Source organism: Lepidochelys kempii, chromosome 4, assembly GCF_965140285.1.
Source record: "Lepidochelys kempii isolate rLepKem1 chromosome 4, rLepKem1.hap1, whole genome shotgun sequence".
NCBI lineage: Eukaryota > Metazoa > Chordata > Testudines > Cheloniidae > Lepidochelys > Lepidochelys kempii.
In genome coordinates this window covers 135,939,828-135,961,077 of record NC_136383.1, presented here as the reverse complement: position 1 = coordinate 135,961,077, position 21,250 = coordinate 135,939,828, and the positions used below count along the sequence as shown (strand labels likewise).

Here is a 21,250-nt window from a genome sequence, read left to right as displayed (position 1 = left end):
AATGGTATTTCTTTCATAACTGAAGACAGGTACAGAAAGAGTAATGTAGGGAGGATGGCAACAGAGCTTCCCTTAATCGAGCAGTGAAAAGTGATGAAACAAGGTACTTGCTTATAAGGACTGTAGTGAAAACAAACAGAAAATGAAAGATTTGTTTAAAACAAACTGCAAAGTTACTACAAAAGTAAAACGTTCAAAATACAACAAAGTATTACTTTCAAAAGCAGAGTCTCAAGGGTAACTTATGGTCCAGTCTAGATTCGACTTATGTTACAGACTCTCGTCTGAAATCTATGTGCTGAACTCCCCTTAGTCTCCTCTCCATTTAAAAATGGAATAATCCCTCTCTGTCAGTGCCTGGATCAGTTATAACTCGTTTCTGCTTTGAAGACTTTGATAACCCACATTACGGGCAATGGTCCCTGTTCCTGGTATAAGTTTATTTCTTAAATATGCTGCCTCTTCCAACAATTTGTTTCCCCTTAGACTACTCAAAATTATTTTCCACTGTCTTTGTTAAAATGCAGCACTGCTGGACACAGACTGAATGTATGATTTTAGGCACTCATTAGCAGATTCATAAAATCTAGCATTTGAGGTGTTTGTGTAAAAACAAAAACAAAACCCTACGTATGGAAGAATTGGAGAGCAAGAGAGGATGCACCAACTGTACCGGTGTGGAGTGAGTGATTAAGGGTCCTCAATTAAACTGTATTTCTCTGATGTTTCCTTTTCTCCCTGGGAGTAATTACTTCCAAATGAGCATTCCAATTGGCCAGTTAAGACTCAGGCCTGTGTGTCACTTGCAATGCGTATACTAATACTCCACTTTAAGCAACACAAATGTACATTTTAAATTATATAAAATCCAGTCTTACTAATAGGTAGACAAAATTATTTGTAACAGCAGGTACCCAATATAACCTCATAAATTAAGGATAATTAGCAAATTCTATCATAACATGTTATGAAAACTAGGGCTGTCAAGTGATTAAAAACATTAATCGCAATCAATTGTGATGCTAAACAATAGAATACCATTTATTTAAATATTTTGGGGTGTTTTCTACATTTTCAAATATATCAATTTCAATTACAACACAGAATACGAAGTGTACATCACTAACTTTATATTTATTTTTGATTACAAATATTTGCACTGTAAAAACCAAAAGAAATATCATTTTTCAATTCACCCCACACAAGTACTATAATGCAATCTCTTTATAACGAAAGTTGAACTTAAAAATGTAGAATTACGTACAAAAAAACCCTGCACTCAAAAATAAAACAATGTAAAACTTTAGAGCCTACAAGTCCACTCAGTCCTACTTTTTGTTCAGCCAATCGCTCAGACAAACAAATTTGTTTACATTTGCAGGAGATAATGCTGCCCACTTCTTGTTTATAATGTCACCTGAAAGCGAGAACAGGTGTTTGCCTGGCACAGTTGTAGCCGGCATTGCAAGATATTTACATGCCAGATGCACTAAAGATTCATATGTCCCCTCATGCTTTGACCACCTCTCCAAAATACACGTGTCCATGCTGATGTCGGGTTCTGCTCGATAACTATCCAAAGCAGTGTGGATGGACGCATGTTCATTTTCATCATCTGAGTCAGATGCCACCAGCAGAAGGTTGATTTTCTTTTTTGGTGGTTTGGGTTCTGTAAGTTTCTGCTTTGGAGTGTTGCTCTTTTAAGACTTCTGAAAGCATGCTCCACACTTCGTCACTCTCGGATTTTGGAAGGCAATTGAGACTTTTGGGTCAAGCACCGTAGCAATCTTTAGAAATCTCACATTGGTACCTTTCTTGCATTTTGTCAAATCTGCAGTGAAAGTGTTCTTAAAACAAACAACATGTGCTGGGTCATCATCTGAGACTGCTATAACATGAAATATATGGCAGAATGCAGGTAAAACAGAGCAGGAGACACACAATTCTCCCCCACCGAGGAGTTCAGTCACAAATTTAATTAATGCTTCCCCCCCCCCCCCCCAAATGAGCATCATCAGCATACAAGGATGTCCTCTGGAATGGTGGCCAAAGCATGAAGGCATATGAATGTTTAACATATCTAGCACATAAAATACCTTGCAATGCCAGCTACAGAAGTGCCATGTGAACGTCTGTTCTTACTGTTAGGTGATATTATAAACAAGAAGCAGGGAGCATTATCTCCCGTAAATGAAAACAAACAAAGTTTGACATTGCTTTAGTTTTGAGTGCAGTTATATAACCAAAAAAAAAAATCTACATTTGTAAATTGCACTTTCATGAGAAAAATTGCACTACAGTACTTGTATGAGGTGAACTGAAAAAACACTTTCTTTTATCATTTTTACAGTGCAAATATTTAATAAAAAATAATATAAAGTGAGCTCTGTACACTTCGTATTCTGTGCTGTAATTTAAATCATTATATTTGAAAATGTAGAAAAACCATCCACAAATATTTAAAAAATTTCAATTAGTATACTATTCTTTAATAGTGCGATTAAAACCGCAATTCATCCAGGTTAATTTTTTTTAAATTGAGATTAATTTTGAGTAAATCACGTGAGTTAACTGTGATTAATCGACAGCCCAAATAAAAACCCATCCTCACGCTGCAGAAAATGCAGTTACTCCAAGAAGCTGCACTTCTTGTGGGTAGTGCCTTTGTATCTCACATCCTACCTCTGCTTCAGTTATTATATCAACTGAAAACTCTATTTTTTAATTACACACTTATAAGTCCCCACTATTTCAGTACCATGGAAGCAAGAGTCCTTTCCAGGAGATAAATGTGAAAAATTTCTCCAAATCCTGGCTCTCACCCTCCATCTGGAAGAGGACGGAGTACTAAACCATGACTTCATTCACCCTCCCCCACATTTGGGTCATTCCACTATTTACAAGCTCACCAGGCTTCTGGAACCCCAGGGCTTGTGAGATTTAAAACCACTACAAGTTACAGGTTCCTTGCTTTTTTCCTCAATTTAACTATTGACTGGTGCTGAGCAACATCCTTCCCCAAGGAAGCAGCAGCAGTGGACACGTGCAACCCATCCTGAGAAAGTCTGAGAATCCATCACTTCAGAGTAGCAGCCGTGTTAGTCTGTATTCACAAAAAGAAAAGGAGTACCTGTGGCACCTTAGAGACTAACCAATTTATTTGAGCATAAGCTTTCAAGCTCACGAAAGCTTATGCTCAAATAAATTGGTTAGTCTCTAAAGTGCCAGATGTACTCCTTTTCTTTTTGAGAATCCATCGGAATTTAGGGGAGAGAGCAAGATCAAGACCAAAACTATCTGGTCCAGTTTGACTGATACACATAAAATGAGACCAAGTAGTCCCAGTAGTTCCTCACAGATGCATTATAAAAAGAAGAGTACCAAAAGCCAGTGGAAAATTTTACAAGAGAATTTTGGCATTAAAACCATTGTGAAGTAGCAATCAGCATGTTCCAGCAACATTTTCTGGCAACTGAGCAGCCACAAGACGCTCCACTGGAGAATATGCTTGTATTTTAAAGCAACTTCACAAGTTCTCAGAGAAGTATATTTTATCAGAGCTGGTCGGAAAAAAGTTAGACAGAACCATTTCTGGAGAACGCAGCTCCACCAAAATGAAAAATACTTTATGAAATCGTGTTGATTTCACCAAAAATGGAAAGAAGTTCCAACTATGTCAAAATGTCCCATTTCAACGTTTAAGAAAAAAATGGTTTAACTTTTCCTTTCTAAATGACTTGTTTGGAATTTTGTTTCATATTTTGTATGCTATATATTATAAATAAAAGTCAAATGGAAGTGAAATGTTCCCATTTTACTGAAACTAACTATTTTGACTGACCCAAAATGAAACTTTTGACGTTTTCTTTCATTGAGAAATTTCAAATTTGGGCCGTTTGTTTCGAATTGGAACTAAAACAGATGTTGATGTCTTCGCTGAATTCCCACTCTCTGCACAGCTCTACATTTTATACTTATACATTTATACTTATACTTCCAGCTTAATATATCCGGGCCCAAAACTTTTAAGCCTGAAGTTCAGCACCGAATCCATTTTGGGACAACTAGAGCAGTGGCCCAATTTTCAGAGGTGTGCTGAGTTCCTGCAGCTTCCGTGAACTTCAGTGAGGAGGCTTGGACTATTTTTGTTTGTTTTTTCAATTGTTCAGCATTTCTGAAGAGTCAGACTATCCATTTATATATTTAATCAAGGACTCAGGTACCTAATTCTAGACACGAATATTTGAAAAAATGTGGCCCTCTTTTCTAAACATTAAGCTTTGGAAAAGAGCGTCAATGGGGAGCCTGGGAATCTTAACGTTTTAAATAAGCTGATGTTTCAACTCTGAAGGCACTTTGCCTGCAATTGATAGTATGCACACTTTGGAAAAGGAATAAATCTCAGGAGCTAAAAAACAATCTGCCATGCTCTCAAACAACTAGCAACCTTTATCCAGGAATCATTATGAACAACCTGCTCTGCTCTGGAAACAATTACTCTGGCATTCACCACAGAAAAATGATCAAAGGCAATATAAGATAATGTCTCAAACATTCCTGGAAATCTTGCACGCTCCAGTGTTAACAGAACTTAGACATATTTAACAATCCAAAAACAAAATGAACTGTTTAAGTTAAAAAAAAATCAAGACTTTAATCAACAAAGTTTCCTTGGTAAAAACAAGATCTGAAATACTAATCTGTAAATGATTTACATCCCTCACTAACCTTTGGAACATATTTCATTAAACTCAAATAAACCCACGTATAATAAGTATCATTGCAGAGAGTTCAACACTTTCCAAAGCAAATGAAATTGAAGCTACGTTCTCTGCACTCTGGTATTACAGAACACATGGTATTGTATGAACAACCCACAAGCTGGAGATAAAGAGAAATACTTGGCACCAAAGCAAGCTAAGGCTGGAGTCTTATTGTTAAATTCAACAAAAATGAGCTGATAAACGAATAAACTGGGTTCCCAATACTAATGAAAAACAAAAATCCTAGATTTTTTCTAATATTGGTCCTCTGTCTACACTACACAAAAATCTACCATATTAAAGCACTGTACTTGAGCCTGGTAGGGGCCCATCATGTCCTTAAACATGGTTTGGTTTTCCCTATGTGAATAAGATCAAAACATACAATCTAGGAGCAAGGTACTTAAGGTCTGGGAAAATTTGCAGTGCAGCTAGTGCCACCCCAGCACCAGATGATATGACAACCAGAACCATTATAAGAGAGATCTTTTTATTAACATACTATTGGGAATAAAGATCACTTGAGTCCTATACTGTCACTGATTCTCAAACAGTTTGACTCATTGACATCAGTATTTTGTATATTTATAATGTTATCACCTAGATACTATGTTGATGGGCATTCTAGAAATGAACTAAAAATTGTACGCATATATTAATCCATGACTTGAATGCTGTGTATTCTGACTGTTCTATCCTAAACCAGCAATGCATTACATCATTCTGTAATGACAGGTTTCAGAGTAGCAGCTATGTTAGTCTGTATCTGCAAAAAGAAAAGGAGGACTTGTGGCACCTTAGAGACAAACAAATTTATTTGAGCATAAGCTTTCGTGAGCTACAGCTCATTTCATCGGATGCATTCAGTGGAAAATACAGTGAGGAGATTTATATACATAGAGAACATGAAACAATGGGTGTTACCATACACACTGTAACCAGAGTGATCACTTACGGTGAGCTATTACCAGCAGGAGAGCGGGGGTGTGGTGGTGGGAGAAAACCTTTTGTAGTGATAATCAAGGTGGGTCATTTCCGGCAGTTGATAAGAATGTCTGAGGAAGGGGGGGGAATAAACATGGGGACATAGTTTTACTTTGTGTAATGACCCATCCACCCCCAGTCTTTATTCAAGCCTTAATTAATTGTATTCAGTTTGCAAATTAATTCCAATTCAGCAGTCTCTCGTTGGAGTCTGTTTTTGAAGGTTTTTTGAGAAGAATTGCCACTTTTAGGTCTGTAATTGAGTGACCAAAGAGATAGAAGTGTTCTCCGACTGGTTTTTGAATGTTATAATTCTTGACGTCTGATTTGTGTCCATTTATTATTTTACGTAGAGACTGTCCAGTTTGGCCAATGTACATAGCAGAGGGGCATTTCTGGCATATGATGGCAATATCACATTGGTAGATGTGCAGGTGAACGAGCCTCTTGATAGTGTGGCTGGTGTGATTAGGCCCTATGATGGTGTCCCCTGAATAGATATGTGGGCACAGTTGGCAATGGGCTTTGTTGCAAGGATAGGTTCACTTCCTTGAGGAATTCCACCATGATTTCAACAATTTCCATCCCACCATCAACCTCAGCCTGGACCAGTCCACACAAGAGATCCACTTCCTGGACACTACGGTGCTAATAAGCGATAGTCACATAAACACCACCCTAAACCGGAAACCTACTGACCGCTATGCCTACCTACATGCCTCCAGCTTTCATGCAGACCACACCACACGATCCATTGTCTACAGCCAAACTCTACAATACAACCGCATTTGCTCCAACCCCTCAGACAGAGACAAACACCTACAAGATCTCTATCAAGTGTTCTTACAACTACAATACCCACCTCCTGAAGTGAAGAAACAGATTGACAAAGCCAGAAGAAAAGGAGTACTTGTGGCACCTTAGAGACTAACCAATTTATTAGAGCATAAGCTTTCGTGAGCTACAGCTCACTTCATCAGATGCATATCGTGGAAACTGCAGCAGACTTTATATATACAGAGAGAATATGAACCAATACCTCCTCCCACCCCACTGTCCTGCTGGTAATAGCTTATCTAAAGTGATCATCAGGTGGGCCATTTCCAGCACAAATCCAGGTTTTCTCACCCTCCACCCCCCCACACAAATTCACTCTCCTGCTGGTGATAGCCCATCCAAAGTGACAACTCTTTACACAATGTGCATGACAATCAAGTTGGGCTATTTCCTGCACAAATCCAGGTTCTCTCACATCCCCCCACCCCCATACACACACAAACTCACTCTCCTGCTGGTAATAGCTCATCCAAACTGACCACTCTTCAAGTTTAAATCCAAGTTAAACCAGAACATCGGGGGGGGGGGGGTAGGAAAAAACAAGAGGAAACAGGCTACCCTGCATTATGACTTAGCCACTCCCAGTCTCTATTTAAGCCTAAATTAATAGTATCCAATTTGCAAATGAATTCCAATTCAGCAGTTTCTCGCTGGAGTCTGGATTTGAAGTTTTTTTGTTTTAAGATAGCGACCTTCATGTCTGTGATTGCGTGACCAGAGAGATTGAAGTGTTCTCCGACTGGTTTATGAATGTTATAATTCTTGACATCTGATTTGTGTCCATTTATTCTTTTACGTAGAGACTGTCCGGTTTGACCAATGTACATGGCAAAGGGGCATTGCTGGCACATGATGGCATATATCACATTGGTGGATGTGCAGGTGAACGAGCCTCTGATAGTGTGGCTGATGTTATTAGGTCCTGTGATGGTGTCCCCTGAATAGATATATGGGCACATCCTACATCCTACCCCCCCTCCCCCGATGTTCTGGTTTAACTTGGATTTAAACTTGAAGAGTGGTCAGTTTGGATGAGCTATTACCAGCAAGAGAGTGAGTTTGTGTGTGTATGGGGGTGGGGGGGATGTGAGAAAACCTGGATTTGTGCAGGAAATAGCCCAACTTGATTGTCATGCACATTGTGTAAAGAGTTGTCACTTTGGATGGGCTATCACCAGCAGGAGAGTGAATTTGTGTGGGGGGGTGGAGGGTGAGAAAACCTGGATTTGTGCTGGAAATGGCCCACCTGATGATCACTTTAGATAAGCTATTACCAGCAGGACAGTGGGGTGGGAGGAGGTATTGGTTCATATTCTCTCTGTATATATAAAGTCTGCTGCAGTTTCCACGATATGCATCTGATGAAGTGAGCTGTAGCTCACGAAAGCTTATGCTCTAATAAATTGGTTAGTCTCTAAGGTGCCACAAGTACTCCTTTTCTTTTTGCGAATACAGACTAACACGGCTGTTATTCTAAAGCCAGAAGAGTACCCAGAAGTCATCTACTACAGGACAGGCCCAACAAAGAAAACAACAGAATGCCACTAGCCATCACCTTCAGCCCCCAACTAAAACCTCTCCAATGCATCATCAAGGATCTACAACCTATCCTGAAGGATGACCCGTCACTCTCACAGATCTTGAGAGACAGGCCAGGCCTTGCTTACAGACAGCCCCCCAACCTGAAGCAAACACTCACCGAGCAACCACACACCACACAACAGAACCACTAACCCAGAAACCTATCCTTGCAAAGCCCATTGCCAACTGTGTCCACATATCTATTCAGGGGACACCATCATAGGGCCTAATCACATCAGCCGCACTATCAGAGGCTCGTTCACCTGCACATCTACCAATGTGATATATGCCATCATGTGCCAGCAATGCCCCTCTGCCATATACATTGGCCAAACTGGACAGTCTCTACATAAAAGAATAAATGGACACAAATCAGACGTCTTTTTGTGTTTTCCACTGAATGCATCCGATGAAGTGAGCTGTAGCTCACGAAAGCTTATGCTTATGCTCAAATAAATGTGTTAGTCTCTAAGGTGCCACAAGTACTCCTTATCATTCTGTAAGAAGCTCTTCTGGACTGTTCAGGTTTTAACTGGCTCCAGCCACTCTTCTTGACCAGGACAAGCAGTTGCTGTAATGTAAGGACAACAGGCAAACAAATGAAGGGAGTGAGGATACAGAGGCTTAACACCTTCAGAGTTCTAAGAGGGACTTGGAGGACCTCCAGGGTGGAAAAATGCTATAAACAATATCTGTTTTATAAATACACCTCTGACTTTTTGAATTTAAAAAATCAAAAGTAATTAGTTCATTTTTAAGATTAACAGATGGCAAAACTATAATTTATGGTATTGAGGTAACATTTTCCAAAGCACTTAGGTGACTTAAAAGCCTAAGCATCATTGGCTTTCAATGGGACTTAGGCTCTTAAGTACTTAAGGGTATGTCTACACTATGAAATTAGGTCAAATTTATAGAAGTCGGTTTTGTAGAAAGCAGTTTTATACAGTTGATTGTGTGTGTGTCCACACAAGTGCTCTAAGTGCATGTAGTCGGCAGAGTGTGTCCACAGTACCGAGGCAACCGTCGACTTCCAGAGCGTTGCACTGTGGGTGGCTATCCCACAGTTCCCGCAGTCTCCGCCACCCATCTGAATTCTGGGTAGAAATCCCAGTGCCTGATGGGGCTAAAACATTGTCGCGGGCGGTTCTGGGTACATATCGTCAGGCCCCCGTTCCCTCCCTCCCTCCGTGAAAGCAAGGACAGACAATCGTTTTGCGCCTTTTTTCTTGAGTTACCCGTGCAGACGTCATACCCTGGCAAGCATGGAGCCCGCTCAGCAAACCGTCACCCTATGTCTCCTGGGTGCTGGCAGAGGTGGTACTGCATTGCTACACAGCAGCAGTTTATTGCCTTTTGGCAGCAGACAGTGCAGTATGACTGGTAGCCATCATCAACATAGTCCCGGGTGCTCTTTTAATCGGGTGCCTGGGCAAACGTGGGAGTGACTCAGCCAGGTCATTTCCCTTTTAAGTTTCGTCTCGTGGCTATTCAGTCCTACCGGCAGTGCACTGTCTTTTAATCTCCAGCCAGCAGAAGATGATGGCTATTCGTCATACTGCACCGTCTTCTGCTGAGCACCCAGGAGATGTTGATGGCTAGCAGTCGTACTGCACAGTCTGCTGCCAGCAAGATGTACAAAGATAGACGAAGTGGCTCAAAACAAGAAATAGACCAGATTTCTTTTATATTCATTTTCTCCTCCCTCCCTCCTTCCCTCTGTGAAATCAACGGCCTGCCAAACCCAGTTTTGAGTTCTATCCTTGAGGGGGCCATTCAGTTTCTCGCAAAGCCACCCCCTTTGTTGATTTTAATTCCCAGTTAGCCAACCCTTTAAGCCATGTCGTCAGCAGCCCCTCCCTCCGTCAGAGCAACGGCAGACAATTGTTCCGCGCCTTTTTTCTGTGTAGGCGCCATACCACGGCAAGCATGGAGCCCGCTCAGATCACTTTGGCAATTAGGAGCACATTAAACACCACGCACATTATCCAGCAGTATATGCAGCACCGGAACCTGGCAAAGCAATACCGGGTGAGTAGGCAACGTCAGCGCGGCAACATGAGTGATGAGGACATGGACACAGACTTCTCTCAAAGCAGGGGCCCTGGCAATGTGGGCATCATGGTGATAATGGGCCAGGTTCATGCGGTGGAACGCCAATTCTGGGCTCGGGAAACAAGCACAGACTGGTGGGACCGCATAGTGTTACAGGTCTGGGACGATTCCCAGTGGTTGGGAACTTTCACATGCATAAGGGCACTTTCATGGAACTTAGTAACTTGCTGTCCCCTGCCCTGAGGCAGAAGAATACCAAGATGAGAGCAGCCCTCAAAGTTGAGAAGCGAGTGGCAATAGCTCTGTGGAAGCTTGCAACGCCACACAGCTACCGGTCAGTCGGGAATCAATTTGGAGTGGGCAAATCTACTGTGGGGGCTGCTGTGATGCAAGTAGTCAACGCAATCAAAGATCTGTTGATATCAAGGGTAGTGACTCTGGGAAATGTGCAGGTCATAGTGGATGGCTTTGCTGCAATGGGATTCCCTAACTGTGGTGGGGCCATAGACGGAACCCATATCCCTATCTTGGCACGGGAGCACCAAGCAGCCGAGTACATAAACCACAAGGGGTACTTTTCAATAGTGCTGCAAGCACTGGTGGATCACAAGGGATGTTTCACCAACATCAACGTGGCATGGACGGGAAAGGTACACGATGCTCGCATCTTCAGGAACTCTGGTCTGTTTCAAAAGCTGCAAGAAGGGAATTTATTCCCAGACCAGAAAATAACCGTTGGGGACGTTGAAATGCCTATATGTATCCTTGGGGACCCAGCCTACCCCTTAATGCCATGGCTCATGAAGCCATACACAGGCAGCCCGGACAGCAGTCAGGAGCTCTTCAACTACAGGCTGAGCAAGTGCAGAATGGTGGTAGAATGTGCATTTGGACGTTTAAAAGCATGCTGGCGCAGTTTACTGACTCGCTTAGACCTCAGCGAAACCAATATTCCCACTGTTATTACTGCTTGCTGTGCGCTCCACAATATCTGTGAGAGTAGGGGGGAGATGTTTATGGCGGGGTGGGAGGTTGAGGCAAATCGCCTGGCTGCTGGTTTCACACAGCCAGACACCAGGGTGGTTAGAAGAGCAGAGGAGGGTGCAGTGCGCATCAGAGAAGCTTTGAAAACCAGTTTCATGACTGGACAGGCTACGGTGTGAAAGTTCCGTTTGTTTCTCCATGATGAAACCCACCACCCCTTGGTTCACTCTACTTCCCTGTAAGCTAAGCCTCCCCTCCTCCCTTCGATCACCGCTTGCAGAGGCAATAAAGTCATTGTTGCTTCACATTCATGCATTCTTTATTCATTCATCACACAAATAAGGGGATAACTACCAAGGTAGCCCAGGAGGGGTGGTGGAGGAGAGAAGAACCAGGAGGGGTTGTGGAGGAGAGAAGGACAAGGCCACACAGCACTTTAAAAGTTTAAAACTTTAAAACTTATTGAATGCCAGCCTTCTGGTGCTTGGGCAATCCTCTGGGGTGGAGTAGCTGGGTGGCCGGAGGCCCCCCCACCGCGTTCTTGGGCATTTGGGTGAGGAGGCTATGGAACTTGGGGAGGAGGGCAGTTGGTTACACAGGGGCTGTAGCGGCGGTCTGTGCTCCTGCTGCCTTTCCTGCAGTTCAACCATACGCTGGAGCATATTGGTTTGATCCTCCAGCAGCCTCAGCATTGAATCCTGCCTCCTCTCACTCTGCCGCCACATTTGAGCTTCAGCCCTCTCTTCAGCCCGCCACTTACTCTCTTCAGCCCACCACCTCTCCTCCCAGTCATATTGTGCTTTCCTGCACTCTGACACTGTCTGCCTCCACGCAGTCGTCTGTGCTATGTCAGTGTGGGAAGACACCATGAGCTCAGAGAACATTTCATCACGAGTGTGTTTTTTTCGCCTTCTAATCTCCACTAGCCTCTGGGAAGGAGAAGATCCTGTGACCATTGAAACACATGCAGCTGGTGGAGGGAAAAAAAGGGACACTGGTATTTAAAAAGACACATTTTCTAGAACAATGGCTACACTCTTTCACGGTAAACCTTGCTGTTAACATTACATACACAGCACATGTGCTTTCGTTCCAAGGTCGCATTTTGCCTCCCCCCACCACGTGGCTAGCCCCTCACCCCCGCCCCCCGGCTAACAACGGGGAACATTTCTGTTCAACCACAGGCAAACAGCCCAGAAGGAACGGGCACCTCTGCATGTCCCCTTAAGAAAAACACCCTATTTTAACCAGGTGATCATGAATGATATCACTCTCCTGAGGATAACACAGAGAGATAAAGAATGAATATTGTTTGAATGCCAGCAAACATACACTGCAATGCTTTGTTCTACAGTGATTCCAGAGTATGTGCTACTGGCCTGGTGTGGTAAAGTGTCCTACCATGGTGGACGGAATAAGGCTGTCCTCCCCAGAAACCTTTTGCAAAGGCTTTGGGAGTACATCCAGGAGAGCCACAAATGCCAGGGCAAATTAATCCTTTCACATGCTTGCTTTTAAACCATGTATAGTATTTTAAAAGGTACACTCACCAGAGGTCCCTTCTCTGCCTGGCAGGTCCAGGAGGCAACCTTGGGTGGGTCCGGGGGGGGACTGCCTCCAGCTCCAGGGTGAGAAACAGTTCCTGGCTGTCGGGAAAACCGGTTTCTCCGCTTGCTTGCTGTGAGCTAACTTCATCATCATCATCATCTTCCTCGTCCCCAAAACCTGCCTCTGTGTTGCCTCTATCTCCATTGAAGGAGTCAAACAACACGGCTGGGGTAGTGGTGGCTGAACCCCCTAAAATGGCATGCAGCTCATCATAGAAGCAGCATGTTTGGGGCTCTGACCCGGAGCAGCCATTCGCCTCTCTGGTTTTCTGGTAGGCTTGCCTCAGCTCCTTCAGTTTCACGCGGCACTGCTTCGGGTCCCTGTTATGACCTCTGTACTTCATGCCCGGGGAGATTTTGACAAATATTTTGGCATTTTGATAACTGGAACGGAGTTCTGATAGCACAGATTCCTCTCCCCATACAGCGATCAGATCCCGTACCTCCTGTTCGGTCCATGCTGGAGCTCTTTTGCGATTCTGAGACTCCATCATGGTCACTTCTGCTGATGAGCTCTGCATGGTCACCCTGCTGATGAGCTCTGGCCAGCGTGGCAAGCTGCAGGTGACCATGCAAACAGGAAACTGAAATTCAAAAGTTCGCGGGCCTTTTCCTGTCTACCTGGCCAGTGCATCTGAGTTGAGATTGCTGTCCAGAGCGGTCACAATAAAGCACTCTGGGATAGCTCCCGGAGGCCAATACCGTCTAATTGCGTCCACAGTACCCCAAATTCGACCCAGCAAGGACGATTTAAGTGCTAATCCACTTGTCAGAGGTGGATTAAGGAAATCAATTTTAAGAGCCCTTTAAGTCGAAAAAAAGGGCTTCATCGTGTGGACGGGTGCAGGCTTATATCGATTTAACGCGCTAAATTAAACCTAAACTCTAGTGTAGACCAGGGCTAAGTCACTTTTGAAAATTGTAGTCCTGTAGTTTCATTTTCAAAAGTACCTAACTATTTCATGCTTAACAGTTAGACACATACAAGAGAGTTATCAAGCCATGAACACTGTGGGTTTCAGTTTTTTATAAATCAAAAGGAAGATGAAGCAGTATAAGGGGTCAATAGATTTTGCTGAAAAAAAGCTTATCAAATCTAATGTCAAGTGTTTTATTATTTAAAAGCATTTTCTGTATTTAGATCCTCCTGTGAGGTTCCAACAACCCACACAGAAGCAAAATCCTAATACAAGTGAACCAGAGAGTGAAACCAACCTATCAAGTTTCAATAGACCAACAGAATGAAATGCAAAAACTGACCACAACAGAAAATCAGATTTAGCAACTTCACCTCGCAATCTCAGATTTATTAATACTGAAAGGATTTTTTTTTAAACACACAAATGATTTCATATTCACAGCATTACTCTAAAAACGCAGACTGGAACCAGGCTAATACATCAACTCAGTTACTTAAAATATCAAAAAGAAAAGGAGTACTTGTGGCACCTTAGAGACTAACCAATTTATTTGAGCATAAGCTCACTTCATCTGTAGCTCATGAAAGCTTATGCTCAAATAAATTGGTTAGTCTCTAAGGTGCCACAAGTACTCCTTTTCTTTTTGCGAATACAGACTAACACGGCTGCTACTCTGAAACCTTTCATTTGCATGTTAAAGAAACTACCTAAGATGGTATTACATGGATTCTTTTGTGCAACAGTTAATTAAAAAATATGCACAGATACAGGTTTATCTAATTATCAGGAAACAAAAGGAAATCTGTAGGATAATACCATCTGTGTTGAAATTTTGGAAGTTTTAACACCCTAAGGATATGTCTACACTGCGGCGTAAAAACCCCCACTCTACCTACAAACAACTTGTGTTAACCCAGGGCTTGAACCCAGGGTCCCAGGACCCCACAGGCATGGAGAGTCGAAACCTGAGTCAACCCAGGACCCAGGGTTTATGCCCCACTGCTTTGCAGCGTAGACGCAGCCCCACTGAACTCATGCTCTGGGAGTCCAGCAAAAGTATTCCACAGTCCCATAGGCTCACTTCCTTTGTCCTCTAAGATATATCTACACTGCAATTAAAAACCCACGGCTGGCCCATGCCAACTGACTTGGGCTAATGGACTGTTTAATTGAGGTGCAAATGTTCAGGTTCAGGCTGGAGCCTGGGCTCTAAGACCCTGAGCTCTAAGACCCTGAGAGGTAGGAGAGTCCCAGAGCTCAGGCTGCAGCCCGAGCCTGAACGTCTACACCCCAGTTAAACCATCCCTTAGCCCAAGCCCCACAAGCCCGAGAAAGTGGGCATGGGCCGTCAAGGGTGTCTAACTGCAGTGTAGACAAACCCCTAGACAGTCAAGTTTGGTGGACAATCAAGTTTTCCCACAGTGCACCACAGAAAACTAGGTCACACTTTGAGAGGACACGAGGAAGTCTGGGGCACAGGTGGTTGGACTCAGGCCCACATTATGCAGTGTAGAAACTGGAGCCCCAAGTTAAGATACAGGATTCAACAATTCCTAACCTGGAGATTAGAAGGCAGTGTAGATGCTCAAGCCTTAAAACCCAGGGTCTGCTAATTTGAGTTTTACTAAACTTGGTCTTACATTGCAGTGTAGACACACCCTCAGACTCTGGTTCAGTCACAGGGTCCTAGGACTCTGTGGGAATGAAGGGCTTGAGTCAGAGTCTCAGGGTTCAAGCCCTCTTGCTTTGCAGTGCTAACACAGTTCCCCCTCAACTTAGGTCCTGGAAGTCCACCAAAAGCAACCCACAATCCCATGGGCCAACTTCCTTCATCTTCCCTATCCCGAAAACTGCCAATCAACTCCAGAGACCTGGAAGCAACTCCCCTTGCGGTAGTGCAGCAGCTCGCTGAGTCAGCAGTTAACTCTTCCATTGTTTTTGGACCACTAAGCTGCAAACACACCATCACAGAACCTCCTACGTTTGCAATGGAGACTGACCAGAAGAAGTCCTTTGCAAAGCATGCTGCTTCAAGGTCTGGGAACACAGTTAGAATTTGGTGAATCTCTGGTGCAAGGCCAACAAAACAGTAGACTTTAGTAAGGGTACCAGGGATGATCACACAAACCAGCAAATAGTAAAGGAGCTGGCAGCACTGCAAATTTACCAAACAGGTTACAAGTGCAGAGAGTGGATTAACTGACTCAATACCAAGTACCAGGTGTTGTGTGCTATACCCAGCACAGAGCAAATAATGGCACGCGGTGGCCTGCAAGCTGGGGTGCGATCTGCTGGCCCCAGAACCCAGCATGGGAACTGGTGGGAGCAAGCAGAAGGTGCAGAGTGAGGCCAGTGAAGTGTCTCTGCTGGTGACACCAGTCCCAGAAAAGACTTTGCTGCTTCTGCAGCAATCTTGGGGTTGTACCCGGAGAAGCTTTCTGATGCCCCTCCCCCCACCCCCGAAGAAACAAAGCATCATGGAACTGGCAGCAGACAAGGAAGAGACAGAAGCCACCCTGAAGCCTGGCAAGTTTCTGGCTCCATTTTAATGTTTACTAATATAGGACTAGGAGTGACTTCTGTTGTATGAACCAATGAAGCACTTATGAAGCCCCAGATAACAACATGGTGGAATGAATGCCAGCAGCTTGGCTCCCTCCCGCACCCTACCCCAAAGAGTTCAAAATGGCAACTGGGAAATGCAAACAGCAAGTCTTGAAAGTAAATTTTTTAGAAAGGAGCACATTTTTGCCAGGGCCTCTGAAATCAGTGTACGGTTGATAAGCCCAGGCAAAAGAAGGTATGTGGGGTCCCCCAGAATAACAGGGGACAGTAACTAGACATTTATGACAAGGTAATCTGGTGGGAATAGTGTCCCAGCCTGTTCATGAATGTAGACTACCAATCAGCAAAAGAACAAAACAAAACCCTGGCATCATGAACTTTTCCAGTGCAACCCACGTTGACATTCATAAATTGACCTCTGTAGTCCCTGAAGGCCTGTATAACAATGGAGTAGTACCCTTTTATGTTTATGTACTCATGTGCTCCTGAGGAGAGCAAACAATGGATACGAGTCCCATCAATGGCCCTGGTGCAGTTTGGAAACCCCATTCTCTCAAAGCCAGCACTTACCTCAAGAATATCTTTTATGCCTGCCACCTTGAGGTAAACCACACCCCTGACCTCCTCAGAAACCTTGCCACCACTTTACCCACTGTCAACTTTTCCACACCAAACTGGTTAGCAATCGACCTGTAGCAGTTTGGGGAAGCCAGCTTCCAGACAGTTACAGCCCATTTCTGGACCAGTTTGGCCACTCACATGTGTGTATCTTTACACTGGAGGCTTAGGGCAAGCTGTGCACAAAGCTCCAGAAACGTAGCTTTCTTCATGTGTTTCTTCTGGACCCACTGCTGGTCATCCCGGGTCTGCATGATGATGTGGTCCCACCAATCTGTGCTTGTGGCCCTGCTCCAGAAGCGACTGTCTAAGTAGGGGGCATCAGCAGCTGTTCCAAGTGACATGAGCAGCATCAGCCAATTTGAGTCTGGCATCCCTGTGTCCTCCACCTCCTCCATTATAAAGTTCTGTCAGGTTTCTTCAGTGAATCAGAAAATGTTGCTGAAATGTTCACCAGCATCTCACAGAAGCTCTGTCCTTTTCCTGACACAGGAGTGAAAGCATAAGCAACAGAAATTCTTCAAAAGGTGCCTCCTCCACACTCCTGTGTGCTGGGAGCACACAGACCAAAATGACTGCTTGGCAGGATGTGTTGGCAGGCTGTGCCAACTTCCTGTAACATGCAGCATGGACAGTCAAGTTTCCCCACAGTGCACCAAGGTCAAAGGGCTAGAATAGCCACATTTCAGGAAGATGCTAGGGATTCTGGGATATGGTTGATTTGACTCTGGTCTGCACCCCGCAATGTGGATGCCAGAGCCCCAAATTCAAGCCCGGCTTAGTCAATTCTTAACCTAGGGTTGACAATCAGTGTAGATGCTCAAGCCCTGGGTTCTTGAACCCAGGGTCAGCTGACTTGAGTCCCACTAACCCTGGGCTTACAATGGAGCACAGACATACCCTTAAGAACTTTAGTGTAATTAGGGGTATCTCTAAAGAATCACACAGCAATATTTTACTGTGTCTTCAACTGACATGACACAAGTGGCTAAAAACCAACAGAGATTGTCCAGAAAGTCAACAGGTGGATCTTACATATGCATCATATCTGTTATCCGGCACAACGACCGATTCCTGTAATGGGTTAGACACATGGCTATTTTGCTATGTAGGCAGGCAACACTAACCGTGACACTGTAACTGGTAAAACCAGTCCTCCCTCCTCCCATAACTCTGTTCGCTTATTTGTAGATGTGAAGGTCAGATGGGACCACTGTGACCACAGGCTGCATTGAGGCAGCTGAGCCACTATAAGCTCTATAGTGTATTAGCTCTAAGCCGACGGGAGAGAATTCTCCTGTCAACTTAATTAACCCTCCCCAAGGAGTGGCGGTCGCGATGTTGGTCGGAAAGCTTCTCCTGGCAACATAGGGCTGTCAACACCAGTGCTTAGATTGGTGCAACCTATGTCGCCCAGGGGGCTGCGTTATACCAACATAAGCGGTAGCGTAACCATAGCCTGAATGTTAGACCACTGGTTACAATGAGTTTGGTAAGTTTTATAAGCCCCTTTTAGAGCAAGAGCTCAGTTAGCAATCACAAATTTTTTCACAAAGGGTTGTTTTAAATAATTTCAGGATACAATTTGCACCCGTGAATCTACTAAACTGATTCAGTGCTTCTAACAGTCACTCCCTTTTCACTTTTTTTGCTCAACCTCTGTTCGGTTTCAAAGCTCATTGTGATTCATACTCAGTTGCCAACAGCAAGCAAGGTTTGCCTACTGATAGTTCAGCAGTTTCCCATAATTAGAAACATACAATTAGCCAAAAATGTATCTTAAATACATGTGAGAGCTTAAATTACAGTATTCTGCACCTGTGTACCTTGTAAATATGGCATCATAATTATAATTCTTAAAACCACACAAATGTTTCAAGATTTATAGTCACATCAATATTCCTCCCCAGTTTGAAAGAACTTTTACTCTGATAAGAACAATAACTTGAAGACTTCCATTTAAATACAGATAGGAGGGCTGGGCTAATGGCCTAATTTTGTATCCGCTTTGTTATATGATTGAAGAGGGTTTGATTTCCAGACATGTATTCCTCCCTCCAGGACAGTAGGAGTCAACAGTATTTTAGAGGCATATGGTCAGCTCCCGGGAGCAAAGTGCATCATTTTGCTCTGTGACCATGTAGACATTTAATGCCCTAGGACAATGAGTTACATCATGGAATTACAAGTTTCAGAGTAATAGCCGTGTTAGTCTGTATTTGCAAAAAGAAAAGGAGTACTTGTGGCACCTTAGAGACTAACCAATTTATTTGAGCATAAGCTTTCATGAGTATGCATCCGATGAAGTGAGCTGTAGCTCACGAAAGCTTATGCTCAAATAAATTGGTTAGTCCCTAAGGTGCCACAAGTACTCCTTTTCATCATGGTATCAAGAGATCATCAAAACCTCCAACTTCCAAACAGACATGCTGACCTCCCTCTCTGCTCATCTCTCCTCCCACGGCTACAAACATGAATCAATTCCTTAAATTCTTCACAATCAACACATCTGGAAACTGGCTAAATTTGAACCCACAGCACCAAATTGCTTCTCTCCCCACATCCCAGTTCTATCCTATTCTGGATTCTAGCTGTGTTCCTCCCCACCGATGATTCCCAGTCCAAAGGTGAAGGACAAGAATTGGTAGCGGGGAAGCAGGCTGATCAGGGAAGTTCAGGCCAAAGATCTACCAGTTTTTCAGACCAAAAGGGGGGCTACTGGAATCAAGACTTCTACAAGTAAGCATCATAACCTGCCCTGCATTCCCCTCACTACTGAAACTACTCGCAGATAGTCCTGGCCTAACGTTCAAAACCCTCAGCCAGTTTCCCAGTGCTATCCACCTGGGAAATAGTTTCCTGCAGGTTAAGGAACAACTACAGCCCAAAATTAAAGTTTTGTTCAGCCTTCAGCTGGAAGAATGAAGGACTTGTACCTTGAACGCAGAGCATTAAAGTAACAGATAAGCAAGGGATGCCTCAAGTTCCAGCTGGGATGCGATGAAGCAATCTGATGTTTTAAATTGTAATTTTTTACATTTCCTATTCCCATAAACATTTTGCCCAATGGTTAGGCTCCACTAAACCCCACTCTCCTACTGGAACTCCTCTAAACTCTTCTTGAACCACTGGCACCTTCAAGTGGTACCCAGCAGCTCCTCATCTCTTCTTGCTCTAATGGAGCAGTAGTCCTTAGCAAAAGCAGTTAGTCTGATTTATCCTTGTTTCCAGCTGTTTTTCCAGACATCCAGGCTCTTCCAAGGCTTGTAGAAGCTGCTGGAAACAAACAGCAGCCATCTCTCCATGACGGAAGCAGGCAGTATTTAACTTCAGATTGGGAGGGGTCCAAATGAGGTAACTGGGTACAAAGAATTTTTTCTGCTCTATCTTCAAGTTTTATTCAGCCGTATAAACTCAGTGTATTTTCATATTTACAGTTTGTACAACATTGTGTTTATTTAATCGCACTATATAAATATCAGGAATGTTAGGCTTTTTCCATTTAGGCATTTTCACATTCAAGCCAGCTGTTTCTCCTAACGCACAAACTGTTTTGATAAATTATAATTTCCTAATGACCCACAATATGACAGTGAGACAGGAGAACGATTGCTAACTTTCTGTTCCAGAACGCTAGGACTGTGATTTTCCCCTGTCTACTCATCTTTAGCTAAAAAGAAAAGCTATTTTGCACAGTTAAGGAGAAATTATGGGAACTAAACATTAAGTACTCCTTAATATCTGGCAACCCTTATTGATTGGTCAGGCCAAATGTGTACATTTAGCTCCCCTGAGGAAGCAAGTGTCTTCTTTGTTAAACAGAACAAAACCCAAGATTAAATAGAAACTCCCGATGACTACACTCATATGCTGTTCCAAATTCACATTTTTATTCTTATGGGTAAGTCTCATTTTTCTAATTTTTTCGTTGCCACAAATATGCTGTAGTTATCTAATGTCATAACTAGGGCCTTACCAAATTCACGGCCATGAGAAACACATCACTGACCATAAAATCTGGTCTTTTGTGTGCTTTTACCCTATATTATACAGATTTCACAGGGGAGGCCACTTTCTCAAACTGGGGGACCTGACCCAAAAGAGAGTTACAGGGGGTCACAATTGGGGGGGAGGGGGGTCACGATATTGCCACCCTTACTTCTGCGCTGCCTTCAGAGCTGGGCGGCTGGAGAGTGGTGGCTGCTGACTAAGGGCCCAGCTGTGCAGGCAGCAGCCCAGAAGTAAAGGTGGCAATACTCTACCAGGCCATCCTTACTTCTGTGCTGCTGCTGGCGGCAGCTCTGCCTTCAGAACTGGACTCCAGGCCAGCAACCAC

At 43.6% G+C, this 21,250-nt stretch overlaps 1 protein-coding gene across 1 annotated transcript in view; it reads right to left on the bottom strand.

Annotated features, from left to right (window-relative positions):
* Positions 1-21,250, bottom strand: part of ATRN (attractin) — a 276,680-nt gene that overhangs the window by 204,376 nt on the left and 51,054 nt on the right. The window lies entirely within an intron of this gene.